Source organism: Artibeus jamaicensis, unplaced genomic scaffold, assembly GCF_021234435.1.
Source record: "Artibeus jamaicensis isolate MK-2021 breed Jamaican fruit bat unplaced genomic scaffold, CSHL_Jam_final contig_1127, whole genome shotgun sequence".
Classification (NCBI taxonomy): domain Eukaryota; kingdom Metazoa; phylum Chordata; class Mammalia; order Chiroptera; family Phyllostomidae; genus Artibeus; species Artibeus jamaicensis.
In genome coordinates, this window is record NW_026521219.1 from 427,053 (window position 1) to 441,869 (window position 14,817).

A 14,817-nucleotide genomic window follows, 5' to 3' on the forward strand; every position below is an offset into this window, starting at 1 on the left:
CCATTCAAATTGTTGAAAATGACAACCATCACAAACTCTTGGCTATTAAGAGTCATTACCAGGCTGGCTACACTGATCACAAAAACAATTATGATAAAGGCAGATCTGTGAATTTTTCTTACTATTTAAAACTAAAGTAATAAATTCCCCAGGTAGAGACTTCAAACAACATCTGTTGACTTAATTAGAGAAGACATACTTCAAGGATGAGTTCTTTTCTGAAACTTGGTTGTCTTTTCAACAGATGATACATACATCCGAAACAATAGGTAGGGAGCAGATGTGTGATGGTCGGAGCCTTAGCTTGCATTTGGCGAAACTCTGACTACACAGTGAAGCCATTAGAGATGTTGTCAGTAAGATTGATGATGTTACGCATTTTGAAATTGTCCTGGACGTATTATATAAAATGCACAATTCTTCTCCAAAGACACATCCTGAATTATAGCAAAATATAACACATAATACACCCTTTTTCAGGGGCAAGGATTGTACTAGTTTGGTGAGGCACATTCAGATTGACTTAAGACACACTCTGAAACAATCCTACTAAATATGTCCTTGTACATAGTTCGGAGTCAGGTAAGAAGAGAAGCATGAATGTACTGAGGGAGAGGGGATATTTATTTATTTACTTTAAACTTTTTTTATTGTTATTTAAGCATAATTGTCTCCATTCCCCCCCACCACCACCACTCACCCCATCCAGCCATCCCCACTTCTCACCCTTGATCCTATCCCCCTTTGGTTTTGTCCATGTGTCTGTCCTTTATACATGTTCCTGAAAACCCTCCTCCTCCCCCCATTATTCCCTCCCACCTCCCTGACAGGGGTTATTTAAACAACACATGAACCTCTCCCAGCGTATGCAACCCCCTTCCATGTTGAGTGGGGACATGGTATGTTGGAAAATTTGGACCTTGCAGAAGGAGGTCACAAGGACTTTGAGAAGATGATGAATAACAAACCTGAATCCTGAGTGTCAGTCCAACATGCTGACCTGCGCTTCTTAAGTGGGAGTGCATTTGCCTTATGCATAAGAAGACAGAGGTGCATCTTCCTAGAAAGACTGGGTCAAGTTCTTCACTTTCTAGGCCCCCAGTGATAGATAATATAAAATACTATTTTATACTAAAACAGAAAGGGATAGAAAATGAAGTATAATTTTAAATTCCCACAGATTTTTTAAAGGAGAATAAGAATTCAAAGATCACGCAGTGCATTGTTCAACCACTCCTCCAACTAATGGTACGCCCCTACCAGGTATGCCTCTGCCTTTGACTTAAGGATGCTTATATAGACATGCTGTGAAAAAAGGGAAAATACAGTAGTCTCTCCTGGTCTGCAGGGAATAAATTCCAAGACCCTCAGTGGATGCCTGGAACTGCAGATAATACTAAACTCTTGATATACAGATGGTCCCTGACTTGAAATTTTTTTAGCTTTACGATGGTGTGAAAGCACTATGCATTCAGTAGAAACCTTACTTCGAATTTTGAATTTTGATCTTTTCCACATCTAGTGATACACAGTGTGATACTCCCTCATGATGCTGGGCAGAGCAGGTGAGCTCCCTGTCAGCCATGCAATCATGATAGTAAACAAATGATACTCGACATTGTATTCACTGTGTTAGATGACTCTGCCCAACTGTGTTCTGAGCATGTTTAAGGTAGGTTAGGCTAAGCTATGATGTTTGGTAGGTTAGGTGTATTAAATGCATTTTACAGTATGCAATATTTCAACTAACAATGGGTTTATCAGGCTGTAGCCCCATCGTAAGTTAAGGAGCATCTGCACTGATTTTTCCTATACCTCTGATAAAGTTTAATTTATAAGTTAGCCATAGTAAGAGATGAAAAACTAATAAAAATAAAACAACTACAACAATATACTGTAAGTTATGTGAACAGCTTTGGGGCCATTATTAAATGAAATAAAGGTTATTTAAACACAACCACTGCTATACCACAACTGTCAATCTGACAACCAGGAGGGTTACTAAATGACTAACAGCCCAGGAGCAAAAACTGCATGGATTTGCTGGACAAAGGGATGGTTCACATTCTGGGGTAGTTAGAGCAGATAGTGCAAAATTTCATCACACTGCTCAAAACAGTGCATGAGTTATAACTTAATTGTTTATTTCTGAAATGTCCTACTTTGTATTTTCAGACTAAAGGTGACTGTAGGTAACTAAAGCCACAGAAAGTGAAACCACAGAGAAGAGGGGCCTACTGAACCAAGAAAGTGCATATCTAAGCATGGAGTCAGAATGGACAGGTGGAGCACAACCTCTAGAAGCCTGGAGCAACTGCGGAGACCCAGGCTGACATCCAGGCAAGGCTGGGTTTTTCTTCCTCACTCCTCCCTGCCTCCGTTCTCTCCACAGAACTAAAGCAGGAAATCACTGAGTTTCAGGGTTCAAAGAGACTTTTTTAAAAACCATTAAATCTAACCTTTTTATTACATAAAAATTCCATAATTTTTATGTCCTAAGAAGTGGTTTTCAAGTCTTCTGGAATATTTTCAATGACAGAGAAATTAATTTGTATGGAAGCTCTACCTTCTAAGAATACGAATTATTTAGGAAGTTCAGGCTTGGTATGAACATTTGTTTCTAAGTTCAAACAGTATGAAGAAAAGTTGGCTTTAGAAATCTATTTATACTGGTTTTTCATTCAGGGCTCATTTCCTGAAATGTTAGTGGAAATACTTGATTATAAATTGGTCTAAAGGAAACTGGGTTGGCAGAGCTCTGGGAGAGAAGTCTTAATTCAAGCTGGGGGTGGGGTGGGGAGGGATCAAACGACATCATAGGAAGTTATGAAATCTAATTCAGTAGAGAAATATGTAGAAGTACTGACTACCTCCTAAGACTTGGACAGGAAATTATTACTCTACTTTGGGGTCACAGAGCTTGTTTACTGAGTATATTTCCTCCTTTGTCCCTCCTTCTCTTCTGGGTTCCAGAGTTTTCAGGTGACCCAGGCACACATACGCACAAATACACACACCATTATCTCAAATTAAAAATGATTTTAAAAGCTATTGTCCTATTTTTAAACTGACAAAACTAAGAATCTACAATAAATCACAGACAATGCTAGAATTCTACAAAAATATTTACAGAAAAAATCTACAAAAAGATCATAATGATTCTATAATTACCCTCAATGTAGAGTGTCAACTGCATGTCACTTTCAAAAACAAAACTTAGAACATTATTTGGAAATAAGAATATTTCACCTGTAATTAAGCAAGTGATTCTTCTGTCTTATCCAGTGCAGAACTTCTCTAAAGATTTTATTTGTATTCTGTACAGTCTTTTCACAATAGCCACCATGTCAGGATATCATCACCACTCCCCTTTTATGCCACATTCACTGAAAATCTATTAAAAAGACATGACATGCTTTGGCTGGTGTAGCTCGATGAATTGAGCATGGGCCTGCGAATCAGAGGATCACCATTCGATTCCCACTCAGGGCACATGCCTGGGTTACAGGCCAGTTCCCAGCAGGGGACGCACAAGAGGCAACCATACATTGGTATTTCTCTCCCTCTCTCCTTCCCTTCCCTCTAAAGATAAATAAAACCTAAAAAAAAAAAAAAAAGGCATGACATGAATGAAAGCCAATGATATTTGGGAGTCCAGAGCCTGTCTGACATTTGGTCCTGCCCACCAGCCTCCAAACTAAAGCCTTGTAGTGGATGTGACTGGTTCACCAATGTACCTGGAGCTCTCACTCTAACTCCTCTCCTTAGAGAGCCTCTGAGGAAAATCATCCTATTTTTGCAACAACAGAAGAAACGCTTGACCCAGACTTTTTAAAAGCATGATTGGACATCTAAGAATAACAAGGCAGGTGAGAAATACCAGTAGCATTTAAAAAAATAAGCAAACAGAAAAATATAATACAGAAAAAATTACTAGAGATAATAATCTGAGCTTTAAATTATTTCAAATTTTCATATAAGTTCAATCACTTCAGCCTTATGAAGTAGGTACTGGATTACCTCATTTTATAAATGAAGAAATTAAGGCACAGTCCACCCTGCCTCTCCCACTGGCGCATACTCAGGCCTAGTCACAATGCAGGGAACTGCTGGATCTATAGTGCCCCTGCACAAACGCCCTGGCCTACCTGCCCAGAGTGGCTCCAGTGACTCTACAAGAGCACAGAGGTGCTCTCATGGCAGTTGTGACACAGAATGATGGCTGTTTACATACTTCAGATGGAATTCATCCTTTTCAGCTTAAAAACTAGAATCTCAGAATCCAAGAAAGATCTCACATACCACAGAAAAATAATTAAAAATCAATTTATTAACAGAAAAAAGATAAACCCAGTTATTTCTAAAAAGAAATCAGAATTCAGCAGTGTGGTGGAAGAATTAAAAAATAAATTATCAGCAGGAAAAAGAGCTAAAATCCAGTAACAATTAGCTAAAATACATGATGATGTAAAAGGACTTCAGCATCAATTAAAAGAAATGACACACCTGATTTTGTTAAACAGGTAAGAGAAATAATGGAGACAACTGAAGTGCAATGAACACTTTTAAATAATAAGTAGGAGAACTTATTAAAGAAAACTAATAATGAGTTGAATGCCATATCCAGAAATATTGACACATGGGCTTTGGGTCACTCAGAAACACAGGAAGCCTTCAGAGGAAGGTCAAGCAAAGTTCTTGTAGATGAAGTACCAAGATATACAGGGGAAATGGTCGATTCTGAGAAACTTCAGCAAGCAGGAGGGTGACAGGGCACTGTATGATTCCGACCACCAGAACTTCGTAAAAGTGAGGAACATAAAGAAGCCGACATATATGGGACAACTTCTAGAACACTATTCTGAGAAAATACAGGATGAAGTGCAACAGTGTGAGAAACAATAAAAATTTCTGACTCTATAAGAAAGGAAAAAATGTATTCAGAATTGGAAAACCAAATGCAGCAAAAAAGGAGGATATTTTCAACTTCAAGACAAAGGACATACCTGAAAGGTTTTCTTAGGCTCTGCCAAGGAAGAAATGCCAATCAGCCACAAATTCAAGCAGTATGGAGCTTTACTGGGGTTTGTGTGCTGGGGTGAGGTTCCCCGGTCCATAGAGTGGGGCCAGGGAAGTTGCACCCCAGCAGGGAATGTGGCCCGGTTTTATTTTGTTTGGCTCTCTTCGTGGGAGCTGGGGATTGGTCCCCTTTGAAGAAAGCTGCACATCATTGGTGGCTTTCCTGGGGCTCAGGTTGCTATGTGGATAAAGCCCGCCCTTTCCGCTCTCTGGTTTGACGTCAGCTTTTTCCGGGTTGTAGTAGTTCAGCCGCCATTTTGTCCTGCCCCATCCACCCTAACAATACCTATGCTTCTTCATGATAAACAAGAAGATCAAAAGTAAAAATGGGGTGGGGGAGAAAAGAAATCACCAGCAGAAGCGTGCAAAAACCCCCCACAAAAGTATATAAATGTCAATTAAATGTTAAAAGGAGAAAACTTAGCAGAAAGAGCACTAGTGCCAGCTCAACATAAAAATTCTATTAGAGAGGTATGCCCAAGAGAAGAAAAAACAGAACTTTTGAGACCTGAAAAGTAGATAAGGGAAATGGCATAAAAGGTAGGAAAAAAAGGAAACTGACGCTGCTGACAGTTTCAGGTTTCAAGAAAGAGATTTACATAATCTTGAACTGAAAATTCTAGACATGTAGGCAAAGGAAGATGAAAAGGCAGAAAACAGAATAATTGAAATTTAAAAGAAAAGAGTGAAAGCATATTAGCAGACATCCCTTTAGGCTTTACATGCCACCGAAGGTTCGAAAGAATGAACCATTATGTTCTGGGCCACTTCTACACATTCCACCATAGTGCTACAGGCAAAGAGGAGAGAGAAGAATGCGAGATAATAAAATTGGTATATAGTTGGTGCGAATGTTAGCATATTCAGTTATTCTAGGAAACATAGCAACTAACCATTTCTTTAAATATCACTAACCTAATCAATTAATCGTTAATTATATTGTATGTTAACTGACAAGTATTGAGTTCCGTACTGGCATCAAATTAGTATTTCCTATTTATACGACGAGAGCATTTAGTTTATATGTTGGCCTATTACTGATATAAAAGCTACTTAAATGTTTAGGTCACAAACCCTACTTTATTTTATGCACAGGATATTTTGGGTTTTTATGGCATAACAAAATTAATTGAGACAATTTTTAGAGTGACGTTTTTATTTTAAAAATCTGCAACTTTTAGAACTTAAAGGGTAAGAGGCTGAGCTCCAAAAATGTAGTTTTCTTTTATGAGTTATAAAATAAGTTCACACTTTTTCTAAGTTTAACAAATTGATAGTTTGGCAATTCCTGCATTTTTGTATAAGCATTTTGCATCTGCTTGAAGCAAACAAAATAAATAAAAAGAAAGAAAAGAAAAAACTAAAACACAGACAAGTTCCCCAAGGACACAAGGCCACAACAGAGCTGAAATTCAAAGCAGGTTGCTAGGTTCTAGAGTCCATCCTCTTAACCACTATGCACTACCTCCCATAGCAGAACACTTTTAAAATATAACTAATATATTCATGGATATTTAGAAGGTATTATAACCTTAAAACAAGAACAGGATCCTGTGAGGAAGGAATAAATAGAAACCAAGAAAGAGCTCTTAAAGGTTAAAAACATGAATGAAAAAAACAACAGAAAGACCATATAAAATTTCCCAGAGCTATCAAAATAATAGTTGCATAGGATTCAGTTTCTGCACCATCCCAGATTGCAGTGTCTGAACCTAGCAACCACTGGCGCTGTTTCCATGGTTATGGAGTCAGAGTACTGCTCTGGCTGCTGCAGAGAGGCCTGCTGTGATAGTTACTATTGGTCTCTCCATCGCACTCTGCCTCTTGCCCCTACCGCATCTTTTGCCTCCTACCCCGGGTATTCCTTGTTGTTGCTGAGGAAGTCGTTGGCACCAATAAATGGAACCTGCAAATTGGGCAAATACACTCTTTCCCTTTAGAAGGGCTGTGTGGCGAGGCGTAGCTTTAAGCTTCCTTTCTGTAGATACCCTGCAGGCCCTAGCAATCAGCTTTTCAGGACGCTGCGGCCTGCCTTGCCTCCCCCCTGTTTTCTCTTACTGTGGTTTCTCTGACATCACACTCCCCAGTTGTAAGCATTTACCTCAGGCGCTGCTTTCTAGGAAACCCAGTCCAAGACAACAGGCTTCACAGAGTGGTCGTGTCAGGCCCAAGGAGTGCTGCGGCCACCACCCTTCCCAGACGCTGCTGCTTGATCTTGCCGCATCTCAGCGGATCTTACGAGTTCTTCAGCAGGCCTTGGAGTCCTGCAAAAACACTTGGGTTCCCCAGGTGCTGGAGGCCCCCGGCTCTGGCCATCTGTGTGGTGTCTAGGTCACACCACGTACAGGTAAACCCTAATGCTCATGGATGCTTGTGGCCTTCCCTCACACTACTCAGAATCAAAGTGTAGCAGCACCTAGCCCCGGAGCTTGGCTAGGTGCTGAAAAATGGGCTCCTGCCCAAAAGCAGTGCGAAGAAGAGACCGCCTGGTCCAGACTGGGGAGCGAACTGCGCATGCACAGGTTGCAAAGCTAAGGCCTTCAGGGGCCTTGCAGGAAGGGTTCAGCGAGTGCCCAGGAAATGAATGAAAAAGACCATCCTTTAGACATATCAGCGTGAAATTTCAAAGCACCAAATTAAGAAAAGATTATAAGAGCTCCAACTGAAAAAATACTGTACTATTTACAAAGGAACAAGAATCAGTTTGGCATGAGCAACCCTGGAGGCTAGAAGACAGGGAGGGGATCAGTGCCTTCCAAGATTATGATCAGCCAAATTCTGAGCCAGAGCCAGAGGGGAGAGCAAAACAAAAGAATGTAAAACGATAAATTTAGACATGTGTACCTTACCTCATACACACCTTTTAAAAGAAAATTATCTGACAGTGTGCACTAGGAAAACAAAGGCATATCCAAGAAAAAGGAAGACAGATGTCAACACGGATAGCAAGAAACAGAAGCTCTAGGATAACAGGTATGCAGAGGACCCCAAGACACGGCTGGCCAGATTAAAACAGGAGGGTGGAGGTCTCGGGGGGGCGGGGAAGGGAGCTGCTTGGACTACTATGATGGAGTCTGAAAATGGGAAGAAGGTGATCAAGGCAAATAATGCAAGAAATCAAGAAAGCGATTTGAAATTTGAGGCAAAAATACATGAGAAAGTCATTATTTGAAAATGAAGGAAATTATAATGCTGCATATTTTTAAATAATCGAAGGAGTGTGAAAAAAGGATATCCATAAACCTCGACGATTGGAATTGTCCAGCAATGGCACAGGGTCATGAAACTGGAGAAAGTAGTGTGATTCCAATCTACTGTTTGGCTCAACAATGAACAATATTTACAGAATAATAGTTAGATAATGCTATTTGTTGGTCTCCATCTTTTAAGCATGTATCTATACACAAAACAAGAGAGATTTGGTTACGGTGGAAGGGTTAAAAGGTAATGATAAAGTCCAAAGGTAAAAATGTCATAATAAAATGCAAGATAGAGAGTGGGAGAAGAGGAAAGATAGAACCGTTCATATTCTTATCTAACACAATGGGGAGTTAAGAAATGCTGTTGAAGATTAATGGGAAAAAATTAGAGATTCAATTCTTATTTAAAATTACAAAGACAATTTATTAAAAGTGCTAGGTACCAAAAGGTCTAGGAGAAGAAGGAGATAAGTGTTAATTGAACCTTATTCTCCTCTTTCGTGTTGGGAAATCAGTAGACATCTAAATGTGATAAATCATGAAATAGAAGAATAATCATACTATTTAGAGTCATGGAGGTAATTAAGATAACCGACATAAATTAAGAGAGTGCTTCTGAGTGCTTCAGGCTCTAGAGGAGGAAGAGTTGCACAAGACAGCACGGAATTGTTTCATAAACTTTCTGAAGTCTTTGATTTGTTTCATGTGAATGTCTCATGTTTATAAAAATAAATGCAAAATTATTTTAAAAGATTACAGTATACAGATGGCACATTAAACCCCAAGAATCAATTAAATTACTTAGAGATCAAGTGCAATGAAAAGTAAAGAGTGATGCCTAGCACAGAAACCCAAAGCATATCGAAAGTTAAAAGGCAGATGGGGAAGTAAGGACACAAGGAAGACACAAGAAGACTGGGGAGCAAAAGAGGAAGGTGTTCAGACAAGGAAGCCAGGGGGAGAGAGTGAGCTCAACTGTATCGAATGCGGCTGAGGTCAAGCAGGATAAGGACTGGGAATTTCCATTGGATTTGGCACATGGAAAAGACTGATAAGAGCTGTAGACAAAGAACAGTGTGTTGACAAGGAAGGTGAGAGACAGTGGCAATAGGTTTAGGCGGTGTCGAAACTGGAAGGTAAAGGAGAGGAAAGCAAGGTTAGCCAGCAAACAGTGACACTGCATCAAAGGCCCATCTGTGATTGTCAAGTACAGAGAGAGATGAACATGTCCATGCTAATGGGATGGTGGCAGTGGAGAAAAAGAGGTTGAAGATGGAAGGGTGCGGGAGGGTGGACTCCAGAGGCCAGCGGAGGGATTCCACAGAAAAGGGCAATTCTGTTTCTGCAGCAGGAGGAAGGAGGGAGCAGATGATGCAATTACAGTTAGATGCGTGGGCTGGCAGGCAGGACTGGGGCAGTTCCTGTCTGACAGCTTCCAATACCTCTGTGGAGGAAGAGGCTTGCCCTGTGTCTGCTGAAAGAGAACAAGCAAATGGTTTAGGACTCCATTCACTGTATTTCTTTTTATCAGTATGCAGCAGTCCAAGGCACAGGTGAGGTAGGTGGAAAATTGGATTCATCTGAGATTGGCATTTTGCCAGGGTGTGCAAAAGGTGAATCAGTATTTTCTAGGAGCACAAGGAGATAGAGGCAGGCCAGTTAGCAAAAGACTAATTTGTCAAAAGCTAATTCTGCAAATTGTAAAAAGAATTTTAATTATGTAATGAAACGAACCTTTTTTTTTTTTTGCAAAGCAGGTAGCAGGAGGGTTGAATAACCAGCCCAACAGAAATATTATTAACCTAACTCAGGCTAAGGGAAAGCCCTGAATACTCCCTTCTAAAGCTGGGACAATCAAGGCAGAAAGTAAGGATTCTCTCCTCCTTGAAAACAGTCTTACTGTGAGGTAGAGAAACATTCTAGAGAAATAGGACCAGATGACAAATGTATGGGCCCAGGTGGTTAAGAAGTTTCAAGTTTAGATACCAGTTTGGATGAGGAAACATTTGATTGCAAACTGCTATGGAACTATTCCATCTTGATGGGAAAGATGCATAAGAACATGGATTAAAGGTCTTGAGATTCCTGGAGGCAGCCAACTACCCAACTAGGCATTATTCTTCTCTGACCTCAGCTCTGCTTAGCTTTTCTGGAATGGCATTTTGGCAGCTCATAGCCCTTCTACAGGCTTCTTCGGGACCTAGATGACACTGGCTCAGGGGAAGAGCCCAGTCCAAACTTTGGTCCAAAGTCACTATCATTTTGCAATGACTCTAAGAGCTGCTTTTCACTCAGCTCCTCTGACAAGGTCAGGCAGTTAGCATTTGGTGGTGTGAAAACAAAGAGCTACCCAAAGTGCAGTGTGTTGGGGGCCACAAGGCACTTCTGAAGGGGACTGAAATGTGTACTGATGGCCACTGCTGGCAGACACCCCATAAAACAGACCCAACCAGAGTCTATTATTAGAGACTAATTCCAGCCTCTTCTATTTGTTGCTGTTGCCGACAAGCTTTGGAGCAGTATTTAGCACTGACACATGCTTTTTGTACAGAGAGGAAAAGGAAAGTGGGGATTGTGTCTTAGTGACCCTGACAAAATTCCCGGAGGACAGTGTGTGACAGCTTTAATTTTGTGCCTGGTGGATACAAGGATAATCGCTTGGTTATGGATTGTGTCGTTGCCCCTTTGTACTCTCAAGGACTACAGAGATGCACATTCCTTTGTTTGCTTCTTTGTTTATTTATTCATTTGAATATTTGTCAGGAATTTCTATGTGCCATGCTCTGTGCTTGAAACCAGAGATAGAAAACCTAATAAACACCAGATCCATATTCATGAAGACTCAGGGTTTATTTTATTTCTTCTGAAGCCCCATGGTATTTTACTTGGGTCTCCTTTGAAAACTTTACCTCCTTCACTTTGAACTATAGTAACTTAATTAAATCTATTTATAAGTCATCTATTTTCATAGGCTTTTGGTGAGAATTTGCAAAATGGCTGCCACATTTTGACTGGCAGATATCTTTTTCCTTTTACCTCATATAGAACTTAAAAAAAACCCCTCTAGAACTGGTTACCACATATACAATTTAGAAACCCAATTCAGAAATTTGGATTTCTGAAAATACCAGAAGGTCTGCAACACTGGGTACAATTTCCCACATCTAGAACTGAATAGTGGCTGTCCCTTTCATTAGAGCAGGCACCTTCTGGGACATTCAGTCCGCCCAGTGGTTGGGCCATCTGTAATGCCTTTTTTTGCCTTTGGAAATCTTGGGACTAATTAGGAAAATATGGTTGTTGATTACGTGTGAGTCAGTAAGAACTGGGACTGCTCTAAGTGGTGACTAAGACAAAAACAAGAAAGGAAGAACACAGGAAAGAAAGTATAAAGGGAGGATTTTCAAGGACCATTCCAATATAGCTTGACAGGGATAGGGGTTGTGATCCTGAGCAGCCAGGCGAGTCATGATGTTTCTAGTAGGCAAGGTTGGTAGTCAGTCAGGTGCCCTTGACCAGATGGTGCAAAAATCTCCTAGGTGCTTTGAGAGTTGGCTGGTAATTATTCACAGTTTCCCCCTTCTCCAGAAAACTACCATCCACTGAATGGGAGCATAAACATTTGACAGATTGTACATAGGGCTCTCTGGGGGAAACAGCAGCCCGTAGTCAATGCCTAATTGACATGGATCTACAAAAGACAATTCTGCTCCCCGCAAGGAGGGATCAACGCAGCAGCACAATACGTGCTCCAGAGCTCCCCACAGATGAGGCTGAAACTAGACTCCAGCTGCGACCATGCCCTTATTTAGCTCTGTCCTCTGCGTGTCTTGCTCACCTTACTTCTTTTATCCTGAGGGCACCCTCTCAATAACTCATGAACACTAGAATCTCAGTAAATCATGTACTTCTTGGGAACCCAGCCACAGATAGTGTTTGTAACAGAATTATGTAATTTAAAACTTGGGAAATGGTTAAAGGTGAAGAGATAACATGTAGGAGCTTCTTCCTATAGAGATTTTTTTCAAAATAATGGTTTTATCTTTACCTCAGTAGCACAGGGCTTGGTGTATAGAAAGTGTGGGGCAAATTGTATTTTGTTTGTCAAATGATTTTGATTTGGAGTCTATTGAGTTAGGGAACGGAAAGACTTTCAGTGTAAGATATGAAAGATGAGCACAGCAAAGTGGTTGTGGTCACATACTTAGATCTTTCACAGGGAAAGAAATGACTCAAGGAAGAAGCAATAATTAGTGTCAAGTGCAAATAAAATCTTGAACCCTTTCAATGTAAGGCAGCCGACATATGTCTTTACCTCAATTAGGTATATAACTCCTACTAGTCTAGATCAATAATTTAGAATCCCTCACTAATGTTTAGGCAAAATTCCAATTAGTCAGTTTTTTTCATTGCTGGTAACTAGTGGAAAAGATTAATATTCAATTGAGAAAGAATTTATGGATTTTGTTTGTCGTTTGTATTCTATTTGTCAAACAATGGAGTGAGCCACCCAAGACTCTTTCAGCCAGGGGATGTGCAAGATAAATGCAATGCTGCAATCAAGGGTTTATTTACTGACACTTAAGAAGTGATTCATTATGCCTCTCTTCATTCAACTGTCATATATTTTTAAAGGTATAAATTTTAAAAAACACACAAAAGCATTCAGATGCCTCAAAGATCACACTATTTGTCTTTTCAAATATGAGTCCTCAGTATCCCAAATAAGGTGGTTTTGAATGCTTTAAATCTTGGTTGTCTAATTTCATTTCATAAACTGTAATTATAGTTTTTATATCTTGCTAAAGAATTCCTTCACTGCTGGATATTTATACCTTCCAAATATTTATAGACTGTCATTACTCCTTAGTCAACTCTTTGCAAAGTTGCACATGTTTTGTTCCTATAATATTTTTCATAAGTCAGTTTCCTCAATACTAAGCTGCTTTTCTTAGTTCTCCATTCAGTTTCTCTCCATTTTTTGATATAATGCTAATCAAAGGAAAATGAGATATTTTGGGTACAATTTATCCTAAGGTTATTTGAGAGGTTTGAGGTTTAAAATGTCCTCACCTGGATTAGAAGTCTTCATTTATACATAGCTCAGAATAGTGCTGACTATTTTACTTTGAAAATTCATAACCAATTTCCCATGTAATGGCATTCAAAAGTCTCTTCACCAATCACAGAATATACAGAAATTAAATGAGTTCAGGATATATTTCTGTAATCTGCTTATTATGCAATATTCAATCACACTTCCAGCTTCTCTATACCCATAAACTATTATTATTTCTCAGTGGCCTTCTAAGTCAGTAATACCTGGAAACTTAAAAATAAATTATTTTCATTCCAGGTTGTTCAGAGAGATATCAAATTCTTTCTTGCAACCCCATTTTTAGACTTTCTACATAATTAGTTTTTTTCCAATAACATTTTAGTTAACCTGGCTGTGTTATTATTAAAACACTTTATTAAGACAATTCCTTTTGCTTACTATGTCTTTGGCATCAAGACATTATAGTACCCTGGTAGGGTACTATACATATACCCTAAGTGTAACAGAGTTATAAAAATAATATGAAATGCTCCGTATTTTCTTCCTCAAGTAGTATCATTCCTTTCAAACTATTTTCCATATTTATATTTGATGTATTTCCAGTTTTAAAACATTTTCACATCCCTTTTTAGTGTAAGAGCCTCGCATGCCTTCCGAGTGCCGCACAGGTAGTAATGTGGGTCAGGCCTCTGCAGGTTCCACTCAGGCGGACCTCACTCTGCTGTTCTGGTCGAAGCTCTTTTCACTGAGTGCCGTCACAAGCCTGTGCTTCACCACATACAGTGGATTGTCTGTGGAACCTTTGGAAGGGTCCCCACAGAATTCATTGCTCTCCCCTCCCAGTACTTGTTGCCCTAATTTGTATCTCTATGATAGGCCTTGTTTCACTGAAACCTTTACTGTTATTTGTGTGCGTGATTCTCCAACACATCATTATGTAAGCTTGTTAAGCCTCTGTCCAGTGCCTCACAGAAGTACTAAATAAATAACTGTTGAATAGTGGCAACTCCTGGTTTTCTACTTAGATAGGGTTTGGGGTGACGTCAGTTGAAGAGAGAGTTGGAAACTAAGAGATTTGTCCGGAAGCTGCATTGGCAGAGCAAGCACAAGGCACCTACTTAGATTACTTATTTGGGGTTGGCTCTGGATGGCTTAATAGAGAGCATGGGGGACTACAGGCCTTCATGCACCCCTTGGCGCTGGGAGCAATCAGGGAGGAAGGAGCTGAGGACTGTCAGGTTGAGAAATGTGAAATGACCTGTAGATGCCTCCTCATCTATGACGATTGGGATTAAAATTTTGGGCTTCTGTTTTCATTCTTGGTTTGTTTCTAGAATTCATTTTCTGTTTTGCTCTGGGTATTTCTTTCAATGTTTAATTATTGACTCATTGACATAAGAAAGAGCAGATGATATGTTTCTCCCTTCATGCAATCTGTTTAAAAGACAGGACCACTTTTTCCCCACCCTGCCCCCATTA

The 14,817-nt window shown here is 39.8% G+C and overlaps 1 pseudogene; it reads left to right on the plus strand.

Annotated features, from left to right (window-relative positions):
* The first annotated feature begins 555 nt into the window (after positions 1 to 555).
* LOC119040712 (coiled-coil domain-containing protein 112-like) lies at positions 556 to 5,010 on the plus strand (annotated as a pseudogene).
* Positions 5,011 to 14,817: the final 9,807 nt, after the last annotated feature.